Source organism: Procambarus clarkii, chromosome 25, assembly GCF_040958095.1.
Source record: "Procambarus clarkii isolate CNS0578487 chromosome 25, FALCON_Pclarkii_2.0, whole genome shotgun sequence".
NCBI lineage: Eukaryota > Metazoa > Arthropoda > Malacostraca > Decapoda > Cambaridae > Procambarus > Procambarus clarkii.
The window spans coordinates 42,466,795-42,485,250 of record NC_091174.1 but is presented as its reverse complement, the minus strand read 5'-3'; the positions used below and the strand labels follow the sequence as shown (position 1 = coordinate 42,485,250).

The window sequence follows — 18,456 nt, the reverse complement described above, 5'->3', positions numbered from 1 at the left end:
AGTGTGGTCTAGAGCAGACACTTGCGAGATACTGTACCAACGCTCAGTGCGCTCAACTCACACCAACGTATCACCTGTGTACTTCTGTATATTCGACCAAATATATATATAGTATCTTAGTGTCTGTGTTTATTTGTCACCATACTTTACGTAACAATAGAACCGTTACATTGGTGACCCCAGAGAGTTTCGACGATACCCAGCCACGATGGACTACAACATGGACTTTCACTGGACCTCCACTGCTGCTGCTTGCTGTGGACCGCAGCCACCTGTCATGGAACGTTGCCAACACCCTTGCCATAGCTATGATTTTCATCGCGATCGTCTCTGCATTTTCATCTACTACGGCTTGCTGCTCCACGATCACTACTCACTCATCTGGCAGCTTCATCAGTAACTACATAATGTGTGATCTACAGCCTGTCCTGCCGACTCTCCGTCGCTGCCAGGGCACTGCTTGTTCTACAGGGGCGCCCACGAAAGCTGCTCTTTCGTCAGATTCATCTACACGTTCACTGCATTCTGATACTCTGCCGACTCAAGCACTTTGCGCAGTACAGGACTTACAGCTTGCGTTTCCGACTCTTCGTCGCCTCCAGGACAATTCAGCTCTAGCAGTGATTACCTCGTTGTCCTAACTACGTGCCTACATTACCTCCTAATGTCCTGGTGCCCGAGCCCATCCGCCCCGGATCTAAATGCTCCACCAGCGACCCAAGGACGCAACAATTATGCACCTTCTTCTCTGTCGGAAAATCCGACACCATTTAATAATCATACAGATAATAGCTGTGTTGTATAAACAAGTTACCCATAGAAAACGTAACTTGTAGTGGAATTACCGTCTATAGAAAACGGGATATCTTCACCACATACTATTATAATTCACCAGCTATTCTGCTGGGAATTATTCTTAAATACATTAGTCTTTGGACTTTACCATCATAAAAACATCTTATATAAATTAACTTAATTATCAATATTAAAGTAGAGTAAATGTGACCCTTCTATCACTTTCTGAAATGTGGACAATGTAAGCCAGGCGTCAGAGTGAGGAGGAGAGCAGCCATTGTTTATTGAGACCAGAGGCTCACACGGGAGCAAATTCGGCTCCTGTTAATTTACTTGGACGTAGTGTTATGGAAACCAAAGGTGTACCATTGTCAACACGCTGTCTACAAATTCAAGTTAAGTGTCTATCCGAAACCCGTTTATCATTCATTTATGGCCATTAATGTCAGGATATAGGGTGACCCGGTTAGATCACGTGGAAGCCTCAAACTAAAGGTAATTAAGCCAGGTCTTCAATGTTCCATGTACTGTATAGTGTTTTCTCTGATATAGCTTGTCATATATAGGAATCTGGCTTCACAGCTAGCGCACTTTTGACAGGTCAAGACGAGGAAGCAAGATTTGTGCACCAGTTACTGGGTGATATGGAAGCTACCTCAAAGAGGATAATTTGGTGTCTACACCCTAGTTATACCTGGTGGACTAACCTGCTGTACTATAAGATAAGGAACCTCTTCAATGTATGTAGTTAATTTTGTAGTTTGATTGGCTGCATATATATATAAACTATTAAACCCCCCCTAATGTGTAGAGGATCGATTTGTGAGATTATGAGATTATTGCAGAAATACAGTCCACTTATCATTATACAAATTGCTATCGAAGTATATAAATTAACGTAAATATAAATTCATATAAATTAAATAAATATAAATCTCACAGGTCGGTTCCCACATTATTTGGTCCTTCGGAACCGGAATATTCGGTCCTATGAACCCACATTTGGTCATCTTAGTACCGGATGAACCAGTTATCCAGTGGATTCATTAAATATACTAGTGCAGTGTGATTTAAACAAAGCCAGTCAAGACGGCGGCGTTGACTCGTGCGAGTTCACGAGCCCCGCTCAGTTCAGTTAAGCCTTAGTCAGCGGTTTCATGCACACCCACAGATTTGGTGGCGTGTTATTCTGTGAAATGACAGCGCTAATATAGAAGCCAGCCAAATTAGTGACTGTGTCGCGAGATTGTTCACGGATTTCGTGGTGTTACATTTCGCGAGAGATTATCCACGAATTTTGTGGAGTTTATTTCGCGAGGTCACTAATAATATTTAATACTTCTTGATAATATTAGAAGTTTCATAGAGGCTAATTAAGAGGCTATTATCAATAATTGTGTATATTATTTCTCCAAAATAGAGAATTATTTAATATATATTGCACTAGTGATCACAGTATAATATTTACTAATTGCCAACCCACAACAGGGTAGGATTTGACTAGTTGAACTATTATCGTTCATCCTAGTCCCATTATTACCATAGTCAGTTGTACTATATTGAATAACCTAACACCATTAATGAATGGTGCAGACCCTATTTTGGGTGTAATTTTTATCAACTCGAATTGAGTTGTATATATAATAATTTACTTATGATCATTACACCTTTGAGTGATTAATTAGTGTCTCTACCATCCTAGGGTGATATAGAAGAGCTAACCTAAAGGTACTTCCAGTGACACTGGTTTATCACTCAAATTATTAGTGTGTATGATTGTATATATATAATGTGTATTAATTTTAAGTGCTAACCTCTAGTAGAGGTAGGATTATTGCCTAGTGAGTGCAGAATTTACCCTAGGCTACCATTAGTGCTTGTTCAGTATTATGAGCAGCCCAAGTACAAGCCCCACAAGGCTTCACCAACTAGCCAGTATGGATAATGCAGGGAGAATGAGAAGAACCCTTGCAGGTCTTAAAGGCCACTTAACAAGACAGATCAAGAAATGTGAAGATTTGTCACAACAATCTCAAGTTGATTATGCTGACCTGGAAAGCTATTATCAAGCAGCTGCAGGTAAATTTGAGCAAATCAAATGCCAAATAGCAACATATGTGGCTGAACTTGTCAACACCAATTTATCAGAAACAGAAATAGACGACATTATGGTTGATCTTGCGAATTATGAAGATCACACTCAGGCCACGTTACAGCCTTATGTCAAATTAATTGCCCAGAACAAGGCAACAGCAACAACAACAACAGTTGCATCTAATACGAGTCAAGCAGAAGCTCGACTCCCTCCAATTAATTTACCCACTTTCTCAGGAAAAGATGAGGAAGATTGGGACGAATTTTGGAACAAATTCGGTGACCTTGTAGACTCAAAACAATCTTTACCAAAGAGTAGTAAATTCTCTTATTTGCAAGGCCAATTATCAGGTGAGGCTAAAACAGTAGTATCCCATCTGAGATTAACTAATGATGGCTATGATCTGGCAGTACAACTCCTCAAGGATAATTATGCTGATCCAGAAGTAAGAACATCACATTTAGTTCATGAGCTGTTGCATTTACCCCCACCGGAGGCTTCAGCTGATTCACTCCAAGTCTTCAAGCTGGAGGTAGAATCATTGATCAATGCCCTCAGCCTGACAGCAGATACAAACGGGGCTGAGTGGGTCTTGAAAATAATTGTCCAGGAGAAAATACCTAGGGACATATTGAGACAAATAAGTGCTCATTACAATAAAAGCATCTTATCCATGAATGAAATATCTGAAGGTTTAAAGTCAGTAGTTCATCAATTACGAACACATGACAAATTAAAACCACCAAGTAAACCCTCAGAAACCAATAATAGTAAACCACAGAGTACCAAAGGTACTCCAAATCAATCTAGACAATATAATTCAACACCAAAGTGGAACAGTAGCAGTGTGGGCGTATATGCAGTGGGACCCTCCAAGCCTATAATTACTGTGTCACCCAAGAACGTGACACCAAAGGGTACTGGAAACTATGGAACATGTTTGTTCTGCAATGAGAAACATTCAATGTACCACTGCCCTAATTTTCCTGATAGTGACGCCCGTGTAGAGCGACTCGAAGATTTGCAACATTGCACGAGGTGCCTCAGGAAACATAACATCAAGGACTGTGATACCCAATTACACACCTGTAATAGGTGTAACAAAGGTCAGCACCATGCAGCATTGTGCAGAGACACCAAAACAACGTCTCCAAACCCCAAGGTGGAAGATAGCATTCCCACCACAGTACAGTACTGCAAGGTGCAACAAACAAAGAGTGTCCAATCGGCAAAGTCTAAAGGTAATACGACTTTGCCTACTGCCCAAATTACCATCCTGAATAAGAGGGCCAAGGTCCATACCCGTGGGTTGTTTGACCAAGGATCCCAAAGAACATACATCACTAAAAAGCTGGCAGATGAATTACAATTAAGGCCTGTAGCCCAGATGTCATTCAACATCTCAGGGTTTGTAACAGATGCAGGACCTCAAGTCTACCAGGTGGTACAACCATCAGTACGCTTAGGCAGGTACGTCTGTCGAGTACAAGCCATTGTGGTGGACAAAATACCAGTAGACCTACAAGTTCAAGGTCTGAGAGCAACAGCCAAATTCCTGAGAAATAGAGGAATAAAATTGGCAGATAATATTAAGTCTGATCACCTCACCGACTTCGGTCTCCTTGTAGGGACAGACTATTGTCATCGATTCATCGGTAGCCCTACTAAATATCAGGGTATAACCATGTTAAACTCTGCAGGAGGTAAATTACTCTCAGGCCCAGTATCAAGCCTGAGGAGACCTATGCCTGCAGATAAACAATACCAGTAGAGATCTAAATTTGTCAGCTGATTATATTTCTCCAGTAGCATTATACTAAGGAGATTACAGCTGACTATAGTAACAGAGGTTGATGTTAGTATCATCATTTAAAGCTGGAGATGAGTTCATGAGGCCTCAGTGGCAAATCAGTGAACAGTAGCCTAAAACAGCTACAAGTCACTGCGACCAATGTCACTGAACCCACTGCAGTCTCAGAACCATACTTTACTTTAATGATGAGCTATTCAATCCTCTGAATCAATTAATTAAATTAAAACCCCAATAAATCTGATGACTGATTTGATACATTTATTATTTAATCAAGATGTATTCCATGGGCCTCAGTGTTTATATATCAGTGACCAGTTACCTGAAGAAACTTCAAGTTATATCTAATGTCACTGATCTCACTGCAGTCCCTGAATCATACTTGACTGTAGTACTTGATCACATCCAGTCTTCTGGGTTAAATAATATGTAATAAGGCTTGAATATTAGCCTTTCAAGAGTTGACAGGGAAATGAAATCGCATTAGACTTCTAACCCCTACAACTCTAGTACGGGACATCCGTCCTGTACGAACAGACACACAAATGTGTGATTACTAACTACTAGCATCAAATTAATCTAATAATTCGAAGGAGGAGTATCGGTGTTCGTCTGTTCTAAATAGAACTTCGACCCGTGAGCAGCCCCCTGGGGAATTATGTCGGAAAATCCGACACCATTTAATAATCATACAGATAATAGCTGTGTTGTATAAACAAGTTACCCATAGAAAACGTAACTTGTAGTGGAATTACCGTCTATAGAAAACGGGATATCTTCACCACATACTATTATAATTCACCAGCTATTCTGCTGGGAATTATTCTTAAATACATTAGTCTTTGGACTTTACCATCATAAAAACATCTTATATAAATTAACTTAATTATCAATATTAAAGTAGAGTAAATGTGACCCTTCTATCACTTTCTGAAATGTGGACAATGTAAGCCAGGCGTCAGAGTGAGGAGGAGGGCAGCCATTGTTTATTGAGACCAGAGGCTCACACGGGAGCAAATTCGGCTCCTGTTAATTTACTTGGACGTAGTGTTATGGAAACCAAAGGTGTACCATTGTCAACACGCTGTCTACAAATTCAAGTTAAGTGTCTATCCGAAACCCGTTTATCATTCATTTATGGCCATTAATGTCAGGATATAGGGTGACCCGGTTAGATCACGTGGAAGCCTCAAACTAAAGGTAATTAAGCCAGGTCTTCAATGTTCCATGTACTGTATAGTGTTTTCTCTGATATAGCTTGTCATATATAGGAATCTGGCTTCACAGCTAGCGCACTTTTGACAGGTCAAGACGAGGAAGCAAGATTTGTGCACCAGTTACTGGGTGATATGGAAGCTACCTCAAAGAGGATAATTTGGTGTCTACACCCTAGTTATACCTGGTGGACTAACCTGCTGTACTATAAGATAAGGAACCTCTTCAATGTATGTAGTTAATTTTGCAGTTTGATTGGCTGCATATATATATAAACTATTAAACCCCCCCTAATGTGTAGAGGATCGATTTGTGAGATTATGAGATTATTGCAGAAATACAGTCCACTTATCATTATACAAATTGCTATCGAAGTATATAAATTAACGTAAATATAAATTCATATAAATTAAATAAATATAAATCTCACAGGTCGGTTCCCACATTCTCTCCTGCTACACCGAGCTTGTCCACACACTGCCTACATCTTTTGGTACCAGACTACAATTTCCACAGTCAACAATGTAGTACTCGGCGTGTACAGTCCTAATCAACCCAAGACGCTACAGCTTCGACACAGAGCAGACAGCAGACTACGACCGCATCGAGCCGCCACGCTCTCGCTCCCCGAGTTTAGACACTCACAAATCTCAATCGAGCCGCCACGCTCTCCCACATAGAGCTCCACGACTCCGGCCTCACTCAGCTCTCTGCTCTGCTCCAGGCTTCGTCTCAAACGTCTGCGACACTGCTAAATCCAGAGACACATCCGCCGACTACGCAGTTCACTTTTCGACCACAGTTACCAGCAGCACCGCCACCTACGACAACGGACGATCCTGTACGACCTCCCATGTTACAACCCCAGTTACCAGCTGCAACACAACCTGATCCTACGACGACGGACGATCCTGTGCGACCTCCCACCCTACGACCCCAGTTAGATGACATCAGCGAAGAAGAGGAAGTTAACTTTGATGGTTATGTAACGCGAGCAGGGCGTACAATTCACCGACCAGCTAAGTTCCTTGATCAAGTATTTTTCCTTTCATCCCCTGGGAGGGGGAGTTCTGTAGCGAGTAGATTATCCCAATAATACTGTCCACAGAGCATTCTCTCTCTCAAATTATATATACTGATGGTTCCCTACACCGCACCACGGGTGCAGCTGGAAGTGCAGTTGTCCTGACAATGGGCGATGGCCTATACTTTGAGTGGGGAGTCCGTATAAACAACTGGGCCTCTACCCTTCAGACTGAACTATTTGCCTTGATCCTTGCACTGAAATGTGTACAAGTCTCAAAACTTGATACATTAATTGTAAGTGACTCCTTATCATCCTTAAATGCTCTCAACTCTTTAAGACATAACTGTAACATGCTCGTGTCCGAAGCTAGACACAAATACAACAAAATTATTAAGGATGGTAACAGAGTCCATTTCATGTGGTCTCCATCTCATGTTGGCCTCCGAATGCATGATAGAGCTGATAAGTTAGCCAAAGAATCTGCCTTTAAAGGAGCCGTTGAGTGTAACCTTGGATTGTCAATGAGCAATCTGAGAGCAGCTGTACACCGAGAACTTCAACAAGATCTTGTAGATCTGAGGCAAAGTGAAATTGACACCAGTAATTCCATCTATCATCATACTATCATGCAAGAGGAGCCACACATCTATGGATCATCCAATAAAATCAGCAGACTTCTAGATGTTACTACTGCTCGGCTTAGACTCGGTTACAAGTATCTCTGGGAATTCTCATTATCTGCTGATGTAGACCTGACCAAATGTAAACTGTGTCAACAAAATTATTCGCACACCCTCCGTCACTATGTGATGGAGTGCGAAAAGATACGTGAATTTAGAGACAATTCTATAACCAATGTTCCGGCGATGTGTCAATATTTCATTCAAAATGATCTGCTACCAGAAATTTTAGCCAAATATCCCCAGTTTGCTAACTGTAGGTAGTAACTAAGTGATTGTAACCTATCCACCGCTGCCCACTGGATGGGGGGCGGTGTGCAGGACAAACATATAAATTTTGACACTAGCTCTCCACATATGTCAGTTGCTTAATTTAGAACCTGTACTTGAGGTCGATCTCGAACCCATTGTTGATGTGATGACTTATATTGAATTTTGTAACTAGCTCATCAAGATTGTAACTTGCTTAGCTAAATGAATTGTGGGGTTCAGTCCCTGAGCCCATTATGTGCCTCTGTAACCCTTTCCACTACCGCCCACAGGATGGGTATGGGGTGCATAATAAATGAACTAAACTAAAAAAAAACTAATATACTCGCTCCAAATATAGTGTTAATATTCCTGTCAACCTTTGGAGATGAATGAGGTGAGGCGTTGCCCGGGCAACACGGTGAGGTGTTGCCCGAGCAATATAAGCAGCAAGAATAGCAAACATTAACTAGTCTACTTTCAAGTGTGGTCTAGAGCAGACACTTGCGAGATACTGTACCAACGCTCAGTGCGCTCAACTCACACCAACGTATCACCTGTGTACTTCTGTATATTCGACCAAATATATATATAGTATCTTAGTGTCTGTGTTTATTTGTCACCATACTTTACGTAACCAAGAACCGTTACAATAATATCTGATTTTGGAGAGTATACCAACTGTTTTAGAGACTTTCTTAGTTATGTGTTGTATGTGGGTACTGAAGTTGAGTCTCTTGTCTAGGAATATGCCAAGACTTCTAATTATTTTAGATAGCAATAACGAGTAATTCTTTGAGAATTCTTTGGAGACGGTTCCTAACCTATACTTCCTATGTGTTTCTGTGAATAATACAATTTCTCCCACACTACCCATCAACATTGGTGTTCCCCAGGGCAGCATACTTGGCCCTCTCCTCTTTCTCATCTACATTAATGACCTTCCAAATGCCTCCCAACACCTCAAACCAATTCTATTTGCTGATGACACAACCTTCATTTACTCCAGTCCTGATCCCCTTGCTCTAAATGCCACAGTAAATACTGAGCTTAATAAAGTCCATCTGTGGCTAACTGCCAACAAACTCACCCTTAACATTGACAAAACTTTCTATATTCTGTTTGGCAATAAATCCTCTAATCAAATAAATCTCAAAATAAACAATACCCAAATTTGTAACAAATTAGATGGCAAATTCCTTGGCATTCTCATTGACCACAAGCTGAATTTCCAGGGACACATTCTAAACATATCAAAAAAAGTTTCAAAAACTGTGGGCATTCTTTCTAAGATCAGATATTATGTACCACGCCCTGCCCTGGTGACTCTCTATTACTCCCTAATTCCATTGACGTCAATGTCCTTTCCCTTAAAACCAAGTCTGGTGCCCTTGAGGAGATACCAACTTTAATCTACAAAAAAGCCTCCAGATCTTTAGCCCCTGCTATTGCTTTGCTCTTCAACAAGTCACTTGAACTCCAAACCTTTCCAGATATTCTAAAAAAAGCGAGAGTAACGCCTGTCCACAAATGTGGTGATCTCACAGATGTTAACAACTACAGACCTATATCAATCCTGCCAAACTTGTCAAAAATTTTTGAAAAACTAATCTATAAGCAGCTTTACTCATATCTAGCCAAACTCAATATACTTAGCCCTTGCCAATATGGCTTCAGGCCCAAAAAAAAGCACTAACGATGCACTTATTAGTATGCTTAACTCGATTCATACAGCTCTTGATAAAAATGAGTTCCCTGTTGGGTTATTTGTGGACCTGCGTAAAGCTTTCGATACTGTCAACCACCAAAACCTTCTTCTTAAATTACATCATTATGGTGTCAGAGGACACTCCCTACAATACCTCAAATCCTACCTTACTGACAGGCTCCAATGTGTTTCTGTGAATAATACAATTTCGCCCACCCTACCCATCAACATTGGTGTTCCCCAGGGCAGCATACTTGGCCCTCTCCTCTTTCTCATCTACATTAATGACCTTCCAAATGCCTCCCAACACCTCAAACCAATCCTATTTGCTGACGACACAACCTTCATTTACTCCAGTCCTGATCCCCTTGCTCTAAATGCCACAGTAAATACTGAGCTAAATAAAGTCCATCTGTGGCTAACTGCCAACAAACTCACCCTTAACATTGACAAAACTTTCTATATTCTGTTTGGCAATAAATCCTCTAATCAAATAAATCTCAAAATAAACAATACCCAAATTTGTAACAAATTAGATGGCAAATTCCTTGGCATTCTCATTGACCACAAGCTGAATTTCCAGGGACACATTCTAAACATATCAAAAAAAGTTTCAAAAACTGTGGGCATTCTTTCTAAGATCAGATATTATGTACCACGCCCTGCCCTGGTGACTCTCTATTATTCCCTTATCTATCCATATCTCAACTATGGTATTTTTGCTTGGGGCTCTACTACCCAAAATCACTTACGTCCTCTAATTACTCAACACAAAGCTGCTATTAGGACAATATTCAATTCTGGCCCCAGACATCACTCGGTACCCCTATTCAAATCCCTGAATATGTTAGACATTAAGTCACTGCACATTCTCTCATGTGTACTATACATATACAAAACGCTAAATTGTAATGCCAATCCTGATCTCAAAAGCTTCATAGAAGGTTGTAACAGAACCCATGAGCACCACACCAGAAATAAATACAGTTTTGATATTCCTAGAGTACGACTTAATCAAACCAGAAATGCTCTACAAATCAAGGGGCCCAGGATGTGGAATGACCTTCCCAACCATGTTAAAGACAGTACCTCTCTCAACCAGTTTAAGTTAAAAACGAAGCTATACCTAATAAATTCCCTGTAACCTACCTTACCTCTCTATTGTCAACCCATGAATGTTTTTTTTTTTTTTTTTTTTTTTGTTTTACAAATCAACGCTGTTTTAATGTAATTTTCTGTAATAATTTGTAATTGTATTTGTGCTGTTTTTTCAACAATGTTCCCCCCTCTTTTACCTCTATTTTTATTTGTACTCAACGCATTTTTTTCTTTTTACCCATTAGTTTTAAGCTTTAGTCAGTAGTGTTTTTTCCTGCCCGAAACGCTTTGCGTAATAGTGGCTTTAGGCATTGTATGTACTAGCTCCTATCTATAAAGCCAACAAACTTTGTAAAATCTCTTTATGTATGTACCTTTGCCTAAATAAAAATTATTATTATTATTATTATTATCTATCCATATCTCAACTATGGTATTTGTGCTTGGGGCTCTACTACCCAAAATCACTTACGTCCTCTAATTACTCAACACAAAGCTGCTATTAGGACAATATCCAATTCTGGCCCCAGACATCACTCGGTACCCTTACTCAAATCTCTGAATATGTTAGACATTAAGTCACTGCACATTCTCTCATGTGTATTATACATATATTTATTTATTTATTTATTTATTTATTTATGCATATACAAGAATGTACATAAGGAATGTGAGGATACAATTATGGTAATTACAGTCTTGTAAAGCCACTAGCACGCGCAGCGTTTCGGGCAGGTCCTTAATCTAAGAAAATTTTAAGGAGGTAAATACTTGCAAAATTTATAGACAAAAAAATGATAACAGATTACATGGAATGAAAAAAAAAAAAGATGAGAGAAAATTATAGGTACAGTATATTAAAGCACATAGGTAGCTATGATTGATTGCAATGACAGCTTAAAATGGTAGTTGACAACAAATTGGTAGGCACAATACAGCAGAAACAATATAAGATTGATTGCAATGACAGCTTGAATGGTAGTTGACAAAAATTGGTAGTCACAATACAGCATATGGCTAGCACATAAAAGAAGACAGCAATGAACACAATGATAAGGTTGTTTGATATTACATAAAAATTAGGAGATTGGGTACCACTAGGTACAGAGCAAATTTAAAGCTCAGTGTAGGAAACTAAATAGATGAAGTTAGGTACTTTTTGGTTTTGCTTTTAAATAAAGCAAAAGTTTTACAGTTTTTCAATTCACTAGGGAGTGAGTTCCATAGACTAGGTCCCTTAATTTGCATAGAGTGTTTACACAGATTAAGTTTGACCCTGGGGATATCAAAGAGATATTTATTTCTGGTGTGGTGATAATGGGTCCTATTACATCTGTCCAGGGAGAGTTTCAGAGCATGGTTTGCATTTAAGAACAGGGTTTTGTAAATGTAGTTGACACAAGAGAATGTGTGGAGGGAGTTAATATTTAGCAAGTTTAGAGATTTAAACAAGGGAGCTGAGTGTTGTCTGAAAGCAGAGTTAGTTATTATTCTGATAGCAGATTTTTGCTGTGTGATGATGGGCTTAAGGTGGTTTGCAGTGGTAGACCCCCATGCACAGATACCATAAAAACGATATATAAAACGCTAAACTATAATGCCAATCCTGATCTCAAAAGCTTCATAGAAGGTTGTAACAGAACCCATGAGCACCACACCAGAAATAAATACAGTTTTGATATTCCTAGAGTACGACTAAATCAAACCAGAAATGCTCTACAAATCAAGGGGCCCAGAATGTGGAATGACCTTCCCAACCATGTTAAAGACTGTACCTCTCTCAACCAGTTTAAGTTAAAAACGAAGCTATACCTAATAAATTCCATGTAACCCACCTTACCCCCCTGTTGTCAACCCATGTATATTTTTTGTTTTTTTTGTTTTTCAAATCAACGCTGTTTGAATGTCACAGTAATTTAATTTTTAAATGTCACAGAATGTAATTTTCTGTAATAATTTGTAATTGTATTTGTGCTGCTTTTTCAACAATGTTCCCCCCTCTTTTACCTCTATTTTTTATATGTACTCATCACATCTTTTCTTTTTACCCATTAGTTTTAAGCTGTAGTCATTAATGTTTTTCCTGCCCGAAACGCTTTGCGTAATAGTGGCTTTAGGCATTGTATGTACTAGCTCTATCTATAAAGCCAACAAACTTTGTAAATCTCTTTATGTATGTACCTTACCTAAATAAAGATTATTATTATTATTATTATTTCTTCTCAAGGTCATGTTTTTTATTAACGGATTTAAGTATTCCCTTTGTAAGCTAAGGATTGTTAAGCCTTTTGTTTGTGACTTCTTTTGTAAGCATAGGACAGTGGGTGTTATAAAGGCTATTAGTTGTTTGAAGAAAAGATTGCACTGCTAAGTTGATGTCCCCTGTGTTATCTAACTCGGACTCCCAGTTGACATTATCAGCAGCAGTTATAAAATTGTCTATAGCAGTTTCATTGTGCAGCCTAAAGTTTAACTCCCTTGTCTCTAGAGGTGGTTTGTCAATGTTTATAGGAAGGAGGGCGAGGCGGAAGGAAGAGGGCGAGGCGGAAGGAGGAGGGCCGGGAGGAGGGCAAGGAGGAGGTAGGAGAAGGAGGGCGAGGAGGAGGAAGGAGGAGGTCGAAGAGGATGAGTTCGAGGAGGAAGAAGAATGAGGTCGAGGAGGAAGGAGGAGGAGGAGGGCGAGGAGGAGGAAGGAGAAGGTCGAAGAGGATGAGGTCGAGGAGGAAGGAGAATGAGGTCGAGGAGGAAGGAGGAGATAGAAGGAAGGAGGAGGTAGGAGGAGGAAGGAGAAGGGCGAGGCGGAAGGAGGGCAGGGAGGATGGAGGAGGAGGACGTCGTGGAGGTAGGAGAAGGAGGGCGAGGAGGAAGGAGGAGTAGGAGGTCGAGGGGGAAGGAGGAGGACGAAAAGGAAGGAGGAGGAGGGCGTGGATGAAAGAGGTGGAGGAAGGAGTACGTAGAAGGAGGTCGAGGAGGAAGGAGGAGGGCGAAAAGGAAGGAGGAGAAGGGCGAGGAGGAAGGAGAAATAGGAGGTCAAAGAGGAAGGAGAAGTAGGAGGTCGAAGAGGAAGGAGTTGGTAAGGTAGGAAGGAGGATTTGTAGTGTTTACCCCTGCGGCGTCGTTCTTACCAACCCCGGATTATGTCCATCATACCACTAAACTTCATTTAATAACTATATGCCTGTTAAGCAGAAGATTTTAACTGTTAATAGCATTCTATTATAATTTTTAGTATTGAACAATTATATATACGAAACTACTAATTTGGTGTCCGAAATGGTAAAAATATGTATACCAAGTGTCTCGAATCCTTGTGTACACCTCCCCGGTAGGTCGTCGTTCCCTCTCAACCCTTGAACCGACAACAACAACACCACCACCTCGCCACCTGCTGTGTGAGTGTCTTGTCTGTGTATATATCCGATGCCTAAGGTTAATAGCGTGAGTGCCTCCATAATCATCATTGGTGAGGGTGAGACCTCTGGTCGTTGTGCCGGAGCTCAGGTAAGGCCAATGTTGGCTACACTCACCCGGTGTGATGTAACCCACAGGTCTGCTGTGACACCCACCCACACCCACAGGTCTGCTGTGACACCCACCCACAGGTCAACTGTGACACCTTCCCACAGGTCTGCTGTGACACCCACCCACACCCACAGGTCTGCTGTGACACCCACCCACAGGTCTACTGTGACACCTACCCACAGGTCTGCTGTGACACCCACCCACAGGTCTACTGTGACACCCACCCACAGGTCTACTGTGACACCCACCCACAGGTCTGCTGTGACACCCACCCACAGGTCTACTGTGACACCTTCCCACAGGTCTGCTGTGACACCCACCCACACCCACAGGTCTGCTGTGACACCCACCCACAGGTCTACTGTGACACCTACCCACAAGTCTGCTGTGACACCCACCCAGAGGTCTACTGTGACACCTACCCACAGGTCTGCTGTGACACCCACCCACAGGTCTGCTGTGACACCTTCCCACAGGTCTGCTGTGACACCCACCCACACCCACAGGTCTGCTGTGACACCCACCCACAGGTCTACTGTGACACCTACCCACAGGTCTGCTGTGACACCCACCCACAGGTCTACTGTGACACCTTCCCACAGGTCTGCTGTGACACCCACCCACACCCACAGGTCTGCTGTGACACCCACCCACACCCACAGGTCTGCTGTGACACCCACCCACAGGTCTACTCTGACACCCACCCACAGGTCTGCTGTGACACCCACCCACAGGTCTGCTGTGACACCCACCCACAGGTCTGCTGTGACACCCACCCACAGGTCTGCTGTGACACCCACCCACAGGTCTACTGTGACACCCACCCACAGGTCTACTGTGACACCCACCCACAGGTCTGCTGTGACACCCACCCACAGGTCTGCTGTGACACCCACCCACAGGTCTGCTGTGACACCCACCCACAGGTCTACTGTGACACCCACCCACAGGTCTACTGTGACACCCACCCACAGGTCTACTGTGACACCCACCCACAGGTCTGCTGTGACACCTACCCACAGGTCTGCTGTGACACCCACCCACTGGTCTGCTGTGACACCTTCCCACAGGTCTGCTGTGACACCCACCCACACCCACAGGTCTGCTGTGACACCCACCCACAGGTCTACTGTGACACCTACCCACAGGTCTGCTGTGACACCCACCCACAGGTCTACTGTGACACCTTCCCACAGGTCTGCTGTGACACCCACCCACACCCACAGGTCTGCTGTGACACCCACCCACAGGTCTACTGTGACACCCACCCACAGGTCTGCTGTGACACCTACCCACAGGTCTACTGTGACACCCACCCACAGGTCTGCTGTGACACCCACTCACAACCACAGGTCTGCTATGACACCCACCCACACCCACAGGTCTGCTGTGACACCCACCCACAGGTCTACTGTGACACCCACCCACAGGTCTGCTGTGACACCCACCCACAGGTCTGCTGTGACACCCACCCACAGGTCTGCTGTGACACCCACCCACAGGTCTACTGTGACACCCACCCACAGGTCTACTGTGACACCCACCCACAGGTCTACTGTGACACCCACCCACAGGTCTACTGTGACACCTGCCCACAGGTCTACTGTGACACCCACAGGTCTGCTGTGAAACCCACCCACAGGTCTACTATGATACCCACCCACAGGTCTGCTGTGACACCCACCCACAGATCTACTGTGACACCCCACCCACAGATCTACTGTGACACCCCACCCACAGATCTACTGTGACACCCCACCCACAGGTCTACTGTAAGGGATAAAAGTCCCATCGTACACAAGAAGATTTGCCAATGGATTTTGGGGCCTATGTAACCTAACCTAGTTCAACCCAACCTAACTAACGAAACCGAGCACAATACAGCCTAAAATCCCAATACAGTATCCACTCAATTTAACGGCCTATATGGGGCTGTACCCTGGTCGTTATTTCCGGAGCTCCGTTATTTCCGAAGTTAAGTCGGGTCGGGTAATTTTTCAAGTAACATTCAGGTAGGATATATTTTATACTGTATAACTAAAATTAAATAAAGTTCATTGTGTAATTGCATTCCAATTTAGTGCCACGCTGACGATTAAGCCAGTTGTTGGCTGCTGCATAGATGATGTGTGAACACGGTCTGATCAAGTCCAGATGGGTGGAAAAAAATTGATTCATTCCTTTGTATTGCAAAATATTAAATGTATCAATCAGTGAGTTAATATTGTCTTAATAAAATTTTAGAGATGTGTTTTGATTTACCCTGAACAGTGCAGGTAATGTATTTTTAATGTTACGACACAGGCTGTGGCGGCCATGCCATAACAATGGCGATCAAGCCTTGTCTCTAAGAGCTACCCAAGACGAAATATTTTGAGCTCGCCTTTTCTCTGCTGACGATAGAATATACATTTGCAGAGACTAATATGTAGTTTTTGTTGAAAAAAACAATTAATATCTTGTAATACTATAATAAAATTGGTAAATTGTCTTACTTTTAATGAAGTTGAAGATTACGAAGCTGTGATGATTACGTCATCCTCTGCAGCGCTTGTTTTATATTGTTTATATTGTATACAGGGTACATACTGTATGTACACTTATTTTCAGGCATTCACTTCACACAACAGCTAGCCTTACTACTAATTCACATGAGTTCTAATACTACTTCACTATTGACAATTATTTCTACTGTATATTTACACTGTACAGTATCTTTTTGTCTAGGCTTAATTAATCATTAACACTTACAATACTGTACTCTATCAACACTTTTTACACTAATTTATATGCCTTTCAATCATATTTTATATCGTTAGTGGATGACTTGTCACGACTTGTTGGTGGGAATTCAGCATCGGCGGGTGCAACATGGCTTGTAGAGCATTCATTGCTGGCGGATGTTCCACGACTTGTCGATGGGAATTCAGCATCGGCGGGTGCAGCATTGCTTGCAGAGCATTCGTTCTCGGGGGCTGCTCCACGACTTGTCGATGGGAATTCAGCATCGGCGGGTGCAACATGGCTTGCAGAGCATTCGTTGCCGGCAGATGCTCCACGACTTGTTGATGGGAATTCAGCATCGGTGGGTGATGCATGGCTTGTTGATGAAGATTTTTCACGAACCGTTGAAATCATGAATTTATCTATTGTTGTCTGAATCTGATTTTCTCTGGCTAATGTTCTGAGACATTGCTTTAAGGCTGTAAGGTGTACATAAAAATTTCCAACAACCTCATGTTTACTTTTTCTTGAATATTCAATGAGTTCCTCAATAACTTGTTCCAATCTTTTCTGATATCCGACACCTCTAGGCAGAACCTCACCAACATCGTCCGCGTCATCATCAGAGTCATTTCCGAGAACACTTTGCGCAATCTGTTCTTCAGTTAACAATTCATAACCAGGATCGTAATCATTTTCAACACCTTGGTCCATGGGCTGGATCAAGGATGTTGTGTTTGGTGGAAGTGCCATGCATTTTATTCTGCCATCCCTTGAAATTAACTTGCTAATGGGATGAGCAGGGGCATTATCTAGCAGCAACAATGAGTTAACCTCTCTGGCCTTTATTCCACATTTGTTGATCTGGAATTCTCTGACTTCTTTGCAAAAGTGATTTTCAAACCAGTCCGTAAATATTGTTTGATTAAACCATGATTTCTTAGAACTGTAATATATTACGGGTAATGCCTGCATTATATTTTTTAAGGCTCTAGGATTTTTAGACTTGCCTACCACGGCACATTTTGTCCTGTGAGAGGCATCAGCATTAGCACAGAGCAAGACTGAGAGTCGTTCCTTGCTTATCTTTCGTCCAGGAATATTTTCCTGCATCCTACTGGTTAAGGATGTACTTGGTACAGCTCCGGAACTTTATGCTATTCTCTATGCTCTTCGTCTCCTGCTTTCTCGTTGTCAGTCTTCCTTTGTAGTTGTTGTTGACTCTCGTAGTGCCCTCATGGCTCTCGGGTCCTTTAATCCGGTTCATCCAGTAGTTGTCGAGATCCAGTATTGGCTGTTTCTCGTTCACAGTAAATTTAAGTCGGTTGAGTATTGTTGGGTTCCCAGCCATATTGGTGTGTCTTTAAATGAACGTGCGGATGCTGCCGCCAAGGATGCTGTCCGCTCTTGTCCCATCTCTCGTAAAGGCATTCCGTATTCCGACTTTTACCCGGTTATCCATTCCTCAGTCCTTACCCGTTGGCAGGCTTCTTGGTTGTCTGTTACTGGTAACAAGCTACATACTCTTAAATG

The 18,456-nt window shown here is 42.2% G+C and overlaps 1 protein-coding gene across 2 annotated transcripts in view; it reads left to right on the top strand.

The window, feature by feature from the left end:
* Window positions 1–13,976: 13,976 nt before the first annotated feature.
* The window catches only part of LOC138368669 (small integral membrane protein 12-like), a 159,946-nt gene continuing 155,466 nt past the window's right edge, over window positions 13,977–18,456 (top strand). Inside the window, exon 1 of one of the 2 annotated variants that reach the window (XM_069331399.1) lies at window positions 13,977–14,069. The gene's annotated coding sequence lies outside the window, so the exon portion shown is untranslated. Of the gene's footprint in view, window positions 14,070–14,153; window positions 14,179–18,456 lie in introns of those variants that run through there. The other variant, XM_069331400.1, reaches the window with a different exon arrangement.